The 9,035-nt window shown below is 37.9% G+C and overlaps 1 pseudogene; it reads right to left on the bottom strand.

The window, feature by feature from the left end:
• LOC110298917 (olfactory receptor 52H1-like) overlaps positions 1-227 on the bottom strand; it is a 947-nt pseudogene extending 720 nt beyond the window's left edge.
• Between the last annotated feature and the right edge of the window lie 8,808 nt (positions 228-9,035).

Consider the following 9,035-nt stretch of genomic DNA (forward strand, 5'->3'; position numbering starts at 1 on the left):
ACACAGGATGAGATCTGTACCAGCCAGCAAGGAGAGGAAAAAGAACATGGGCTCATGCAGGCTACGCTCCATAAAAATGAGGTAGAGTAGGATGCTGTTGCCTGCAAATGCCACAAGGTAGATAATAAAGAAAGGGATCCCAATCCATAGGTGGAACTGCTCCAGCCCTGGGATTCCAAGGAGGATAAAAAACCTGGATTGAAGCTGCTGAGGTTGAATGTAGCCATTATGGGCATGGGTTAAATGATTCTCCTAAGCTGAAAATGAAATGGCATGATAATTACAGTGGTCCAGCCCAAATTTCCCAATACCTTTCCCTCTCAAAAATCATTACTTTATCCCTCTTCTCTTCTTTTTATGAATAAATGTTTGCCAAACTTTCAGTCACTTAATATGCATCATTGAAATATTTTCCCAGAGACTTAAGTGATATGACTTAATCAGTCCTGAGTTACTGACAGCAACCCAGTGAAGTTTCTTGGAAATTTTGTGTATTAAATAATACCACACAAAGAATGAATTAGGTAGATTGCTCAGAGGTGGAGCATTTGCCTAGCATGTACAAGGTCCTATGCTCAATACCCACAAATGCAAAAATATATTTATTAAACTATGTTAAATATTAGTCAGAGATTCATTTAATTATCCAGTTGCTAATTAGGGCTTCACAAAGACAGACTCAGTTTCTGAAACTTAAGCAGACCAGCCAGTATCTTTTTCTTGCTTCTCCACACACAACTATATTATACCCTCTGTCTGCCCTGGCTCTCATCATTGCTATAGAAGGTTCAGGCATAAATTAGAGGCATGTGCTAAGCTTCCTCCATCAAACTTTAGGTGTCAGCGTCTTATTCCATTCTTCAAATATTCCTAGGTTGAAGTCTATTCAAGAGAAGACAGAATCTGATAAGTGATTATACCAGATTTGTTTAAAAAAATAACGACCACCTACTACCCACCATGAAGGTAAATCACAGCAATAGACACTTAAACTCCTGGCAACATTATACAATGGCATTCTTGTCTCTCTCTCTTTAATGACTTGTATTTGTGTGACTTCATTGAAGCAAAGAGTTTCTGTTTTAAAAACTCTTACATTTTGTGATCTGACACTCAACTCTTTTACTCAAATTTCAACACCTCTCAGTTTTGTTATTTCTATTTTTTCTCCTGTGAACATTGGAATTCTACAGTGCTATACCTTTATTGTTTTCTTACTATGCGAGAACCTAGACATTCATTCATCCAGTTGCTCAAATATGGGTTCTCTGTTGGCTGGGGACACAGCTTGCTGGTAGAATGCTTGCCTTGTACACACAAGGTCCTGGATTCAATGTCTAGTTTTGTTTTTGTTTTTATTTTTAATTTTCTTGAATCAATATGTCTCCACATGAACAAGACCATAATTACAACCTGTAAGAAGTAGTTATTTTAAAATGCTCTAATGAGGTAAATACTGGTAGTCTGAATTACTCTAACAAGAGAGATTAATACATTAATTTGTAACATGTAAGAATATAAACAGACTCCATTGTCTTTCGGAGCATCAAAGGTGTTAAAAAAACAAGAAAGCTCATGGCCATGAAATCCAAGCCAGATTTTCACCTGTTCCTTTTTTTTTTTCAAAGATCCCACTTTATATTTTCACTTTAGAACATAATTTTAATAGTTATTTAAAACAGGCTCACTTCTTTGCTATCTGCCTAAGCTAACGAGTTCACGTTAACTTGAGAACACATTTCTTGAGTGCTTGAATCCTTCTCATATTCTTAGCACTCTTGTGAACATACCATCTGCAATATGTCAGTGAAGAATTTCCATGAATCTCTTGGTTCTCTACCTTACCAGCCTCTTGGTGTGATTGACTTTGCTATAGATCTGGGGTTCCTAGATGGCACTCTAAAGACTACCAACAATTTCCTTTGCTGGACAAAGTATTACATTAACAACAGTCCTAGGTGAGACTTTCAGTGGGAAAGGTTCATACTTCCTTTCTCCACATCACAGGTAAGAAAATTTCAGTTTACCGTATCACCCCAGATTGAAAAACTGCCAGCCCTAATCTGCTCAGATGTCTTCCTTTTGCTAAAAACTTATACTTATCCACTGTCAACCAAATTTCCTCACCATATGAAAGTGGGAAAATATTTCTGGGCACTCATGATTATCAAATCACAGTGATAATTTCTCTTATTTATTTCCTGAGGCTCTCTCATTTAGGAAGCTGTAACCTTAGAAATCATAGGTGTTTGTTGGTATCCCCTTGGAACAATATTTGATGCTGTCTCATAGAGCGCATATAGTATGAACAAGTGAAGGGTAGAGCTTCTTCATACAATAATTATTTTGATCAGCCAATAGCTATCAATTATGTTATGCATAAAGTTATTATTGTTCCCACCCATGAGATTCACCCATTTCTCCCTGTCAACCTTCTATCACAACATTCCACAATAATAGAGAAGATAGGCTCCTGAATTTTACCTCTGAGAATTGCATGAACATTAGCTCTCCACATTTAAATACTCCTGGACTGGAAAAAGGGTCCCACCATGAAATCCACCAGAGATAGTCTCCTCACTAAAAGATAATCTTCAAAGAGACTGATCTAGATATGGGAAATTAGTACCTTCCCCAACTATTTTTAAAATCCTAAGGTCCTAAGGCCCATTCCAAAAATTAAATTTGCATTAAGTATGTATATTATTCCATGGTGTGCAGAGAAAGTACTTGGTACTTGCCCCCATCACCACCAAAAGAATGTTCACAAGTACAAACCTCTGCTTGCTTATATGAAATAGCATGTAAGTCTCCACAGTAGTTTTCCAGTCTCCAATATCCAGATGGATGCCTGCAGTTTGATATGTCCAAGCCAAAAAGAAAAAAGAAAGAAAAAGAAAGAAAGGAAGGAAGGGAAAGGGAAAGGGAAAGGGAAAGGGAAAGGGAAAGGGAAAGGGAAAGGGAAAGGGAAAGGGAAAAAGGAAGAAAGAAAGAAAGAAAGAAAGAAAGAAAGAAAGAAAGAAAGAAAGAAAGAAAGAAAGAAAAGACAGAAGAAAGAAAGAAAGAAAGGAAGGAAGAAAAGGAGAGGAAAGGAAAGGAAAGGAAAGGAAAGGAAAGGAAAGGAAAGGAAAGGAAAGGAAAGGAAAGGAAAGGAAAGGAAAGAGAAAGAAAGAAAGAAAGAAAGAAAGAAAGAAAGAAAGAAAGAAAGAAAGAAAGGGAAAGGAAAAGAAAAGGAAAGCAAAGGAGGAAAGGAAAGGAAAGGAAAGGAAAGGAAAGGAAAGGAAAGGAAAGGAAAGGAAAGGAAAGGAAAGGAAAGAAAGGAAAGAAAGGAAGGAAGGAAGGGAAAGAAAGGAGAAAGAAAGAAAGAAAGAAAGAAAGAAAGAAAGAAAGAAAGAAAGAAAGAAAGAAAGAAAGAAAGGACGGAAGAAAGAAAGAAAGAAAGAAAGAAAGAAAGAAAGAAAGAAAGGAAGGAAGAAAAGGAGAGGAAAGGAAAGGAAAGGAAAGGAAAGGAAAGGAAAGGAAAGGAAAGGGAAAGGGAAAGAAAGAAAGAAAGAAAGAAAGAAAGAAAGAAAGAAAGAAAGAAAGAAAGAAAGAAAGAAAGGGAAAGGAAAAGAAAAGGAAAGCAAAGGAGGAAAGGAAAGGAAAGGAAAGGAAAGGAAAGGAAAGGAAAGGAAAGGAAAGGAAAGGAAAGGAAAGGAAAGAAAGGAAGGAAGGAAGGAAGGGAAAGAAAGGAGAAAGAAAGAAAGAAAGAAAGAAAGAAAGAAAGAAAGAAAGAAAGAAAGAAAGAAAGAAAGGGAAAGGAAGAAAGGAAGAAAGGAAGAAAGGAAGAAAGGAAGGAAGGAAGGAAGGAAGGAAGAAAGAAAGAAAGAAAGAAAGAAAGAAAGAAAGAAAGAAAGAAAGAAAGAAAGAAAGAAAGAAAGAGAGAGAGAAAACAATGTGAATACATATTTTCATTAAAGGTTCTCATGTTTTTAGGGTTAAAAAATTTGCCTTCCCCAAAACCATGGAAATACTTTGAGGAGAGCATTGGTATGCACTAAGATTTAAATGGATAGACACTTTTCATTTACAACATTGTTTTATGTGATGCTATGCTGTAAAAATATAGGCAAGGTTCTAATCTGATTCTTTCTATTTCATAGAGCCCACCTTTGCCACAGCTCCTCTTTGCCCCATCAGCCCTATTTCTTTCCAGATCTAGCAGTTTAATTTCCTCTAGGAGTTCTAGCCTGCTTCCCACCAATTTATACCTTGGAGGTCTGGTCCTTTTGCAAAAGCAGAGTTATTACTGGAGAGTGCAAAAATGCAGCAAGGGAAAAGCAGATGAAAAAGCAGAAAAAGCAGTCTCAATGTCAGGAAAGACAGACAAAGGAACAAAAGTAGCATATAGAGGACCATGCTCACAGCAAGGAGGAGCCTATGAAGAGCCTAGAAGGTGAAGTGCTGATAAACAATCCAAGTCTTCTCCAGGGATCATAAACTAGTAGGAACAGAGAATCTTGATGCCTGGGAGAATTAGGTAACAAACATTCAAGTTAGCCTAGGACATGAGCAAATACCAAGTCAAAGTATCACCTTGATTCCTTACGAGCCTATCCTGCTCATGTTAGTGGAAGTTTGGCAGCCTTAGAAGGGAAGGGAGTGTACAGTGAAAAGATAGAATATATTTTCTTTTCCTTAGAATGGACAGCACTCCAATAAGTGTGGAATTAAGCAGAGAAAATCAAAGCATACACTTTTAATTCTCACTTGATGAGAGGGAATCAAAAAGAAAGATCCTGGATCTTTCAAGGAATTATTGTGTTTGTGTTTAAGCTTGGGTTTTTTTGTTTTGTTTTGTTTTGTTTTTTGTTTTTTGTTTTTTTTTTTTTGAGATATAGTCAGCCATTACTGGTACTAAATTAGGTATCTTAACCAAATCTGCTGGATGCAGATTCCTCTTGTCTTCTATATATAGTATTATTTATACTCAGATAGCAGATACCACATTTCTCGAATGTGGCTTTTCTGATATGCTTACAAGCAAGGTACAGCATAACCTATCTAGACTTTATTTCTTGCTTTGGGATAGAATTCTAGTTTTCATGTTCTCCTTTAAAGAAAAATCTATCTTTCACAGCATGCTTCTGAGAGATGCGTGGGGGAAGAAGAAAGAGAAAGGGGAAGAAGTCTGAAGGAACATTTTGCTTCCTGACACCTTTCTCACTTCATTCATTCAAAGTAGTTCCATGCCAAGGAACTGCCCTTTGGAGAATCAGGCCTAAGCACCAACAGAGACATTGCTGAGTGCTTGATCTAGGAGATCCATAGAGTAAGAACTAGTAATTCCCCATCCAGTACAAAATTTCTTAAACTTCTTGTTTTTGTTATCTTCTTTATCCATGGATGTAAGCAACTTTATCATGCATGGTCAATTAGTACCATTGAACTGAAATAAACCCTTTTGGAAATTTAGAAAACAAAACTCTGGGGACATTTCTGACATTAGATGCCATCTTTGCAGCCTGCCTCAAAGCAGCCTGTGTTTCCAAACTTCAGCACCAGATGGTTCTCCCATCCTCCCCCCATGTGGTAAATCAACACTAACGTTGGTTGAGCCCATTTGTAAGAGAATAGGGTAGTAACCAATTTCTGTGGAGTAAGTCTCTCATACAGATAAAATTCAGGCTCAAAACCCATGCATACCCAGCCCCAGCGTTCAGTTTAGCCCTTCCAGCAGGAAATTCTTTCACATAACCTCTCAATCCAAAAAGGAAATCTATATTTGAAGTCCAGAGCTGGAATTCAGTTCTTGCTCTGTTCTCCCTGTCCTTAGCACTGCATGACAATATGTAAGTGCTACAGTAATCAGTTTTCACACATGTGAACATATAAAGATAATTTGGAACTATTTAAAGACAAGTTCCAGAGTCAGACATGGTGGCACACACCTGTAATCCCAGCAGAGGAGCCTGAGACAGGAAGATTATGAGTTCAAAACTAGCCTGAGCTACTTAAATAGTTCAAGGCTAGTCTGTGCTACATAACAAGATTCTGTCTCAAAGACTGCACAAAATAAATAAATAAATATTAAACATAAAGAGAAATTCCAAGTATTATGTGTGATAACAATTATCACCAATCTTTGGGTGGAAAATATTTTATTACGAGTCTCCCAAGTTTTCTGACTCTGTAGACTGACTAATGAGTCCAAGCAAACAATTTTCCTGAAAAATACAGGTTTTCCTCATTAACTAATAGTCATTTTGAAGCACTTGATAAGGCAAACACATACTCACTGTTCACTGAATACCAGGAATATTGGAAGTGATGAGGTGAGTAGTATAAAGAAGTAGGCTGTCTTACCTGTTCTCAATGACTGTATAGAATCTTAAAACTCAATACACTCATAATCATTTCACTGAAGTCCTAAATGTGAAATCTAGGGGCCACAAGAATGCCTTAAAAGTACAGTGATCCAGGGCACAGAATCTAGAGCAGAAGGAATACCAGAAAATGGAATCACAGAGAATTCTAAATAAGAATGTCCAGGCCAAAAAAAAAATATTGGGAGAAGGGAAATGAAAAATTCTATGAATTTAAAGGCCTAAAACCAGGCAAGTGTGGTGATGCTTTTCTGTTTTAATGAATTAGTAATAGCATTAGCCTGCCTCATGGGTTATTTTCAGCAATTTCCAAAAAACTAGAGAAAAAGTTTTTAAAAGTCTAGGATTGTTTTTTACTGGTTGTGAAGGAAAGACAGGTGAGTTTAGACTATAACTCAATGGATTGAATAATGCACTGCAGAATGTAAGCAGATTAGAAAAGAAACAAATGCTTCTCAGCCATTCGGTATTCCACAGTTGAGAATTCTTTGTTTAGCTCTGAACCCCATTTTTAACGGGGTTATTTGAATTTCTGGAGTCCAGATTCTTGAGCTCTAAAAAAAAAAATAAGGAAAGAAAAGAAACAAAATATTAGCAAATCCAGTTAAGTACAGTGTGTAGCACATAAGCATCTGGAGGTTGGAGGAGCACTCTCTTTCCACCATGGTTGCCAGGGATTAAAATCAGGCACTCAGGGTAGAGGCTGGGTACCAAACAGAACCACTGAGCCATCTCTTTGGCCCAAGTTTCATAATTTTTCACTGTGGTCTAATAAAGCAGCCATCACCAGAGTCTCTTGGGAGCTGCCTAAGGAACGAGGAAAATAACACATACTCTCCCAGTCTAATGTCATTCCAGACTCACTCCCTACTGCTCACTCCCAGGGGGGGCTTCTTGTGTTCATTGAGGCTAAATATGAATGATTTTTATTTCCACTGCAGATTTTAGACTGCATCCTCAGATGTTTTGTGTTTGTTGAATTGTTGGATGGTTGATTGGTTGGTTCTTTTATTTTATTTTATTTATTTATTTTTGTCTGTTTGGTTGTTTTTTCAAGATAGGGTTTCTCTGTATAATCTTGACTATGCTGGAACGTGCCCTGAAGACCACGATGGCAGTGAATTCAAAGGGATCTGCATACCTCTGCCTCCTCAGTGCTGGGATTAAAGGTGAGTAACACCACACCTGGAAGATTTTTGTTTTTATTTTTTATAAAATGGGTTTGTGAATAGCTTCCACCCAATATGTACTAGACCAAGTATGATGTACATTGTATTGGTAAATTGTCATATGCTGTTTGAGTTCACTATGGAAGTTAATTATGGAAGTGGTATTGATCCACCCCCCCCCCCCATTTCATACCCAGCATATTTGCCTCAAAGTGTCTTCTAAGATCTCCCTAACTCTGGACAGGAAGAAAAGAGCAGAAAAGCAGTCCAAGAGAAAAATAATGTGCCCTTCAGGGATGCTTCTTTTGCAGTGAGATCAATGACTATAGATTCGCAGTTCAGTTGAGAATAAGAGACACAGAAGGCTTCTGTGACATCTCCATCTCCCCACCCCACCCCACCCCCAATAAAAAAGAAACAATCAAGATGCTAAGCCATTGAAGAGAACTCTTAAAAATTGTTATAGAGATGCTATAGGGTAGCTCTCTACAAGTAATTGATTCTGGCATGGGCCAGAGTGTAGGCAGGGAAGGATTCAGTTTTCTTAGGCACTGCCCACTGGGAGTCTGACCATGCTCCAGTGACTATATGGGCAACATAAATTGAGGGGGTTTCCTCCACTTTCCCCCCCCCTCCACCTCCCCCTCCTCCTTCTCCTCCTCCTTCTCTTGGTTTAGAGGATGTCACAAGGGCAGAAGGTTGTCCTGAGAAGACTGGATAGTGACTGTTATCTGGGTGCAATGTGTAAAATTTCCAAAATATTGTTAAAAACATTATCTTATTTTTTGAAAATGTGCCCTTGGGAACAGCTTGAAAGATTTTCAAACAGAGGTCACTGCTGTTTACCCCATGCTATAGAAATACCTGTGGTGTGGGAAGAGAAACATGGTCAACCAAGGAAGGCATATCCTTGGAGAGAATGCTCAGTCAGAACTTAACTGAGTCTTCACTTCCCCTAGTCGGCATCTGCAGAACTAATGCTAAGTCTTGTTTCATTCAAAATAATGAGACATGGAGTATGAGAGCACAAAAGTTGAACATCTCTTCTGAAGATGCTTGCTCCAAGGGAAGTACAGATAGATTGAAAATAAATTACAGATGAATCCATGTAAATAAGATGTAAGACATGGAGTTTTATGAGAAAAAAAAAACATATGTATGATCCCAGGACAATGACACCATTGAAGAGTTTCAGCAAGATGAAAAATGACAAACTCTTTGTGACTTGCAAAATGCTCACCCTGCTGTTTGTAAGTGGAACCGATTATGGAGCAAAGATGCAACTTCTGCCAAAAAGACCATGAAATACTTACAGGGAGACAGACAGGAAGTTGGAGCATAGTCAAACTTGATGTCAAATCAAAGGTGAAAGTGCAACACATAGACACACACACACACACACACACACAAACCTCCACCAAAATGACTCATGAGAATTTCAAACTCAAATGTTCAGTTCAAATGTTGAGCTAATTTTGCTATAGGGCAGCATCAGAGAACA

The sequence above is a fragment of the Mus caroli genome, unplaced genomic scaffold, assembly GCF_978045245.1.
Source record: "Mus caroli unplaced genomic scaffold, Mus_caroli_1 scaffold_8, whole genome shotgun sequence".
Taxonomy (NCBI): Eukaryota; Metazoa; Chordata; class Mammalia; order Rodentia; family Muridae; genus Mus; species Mus caroli.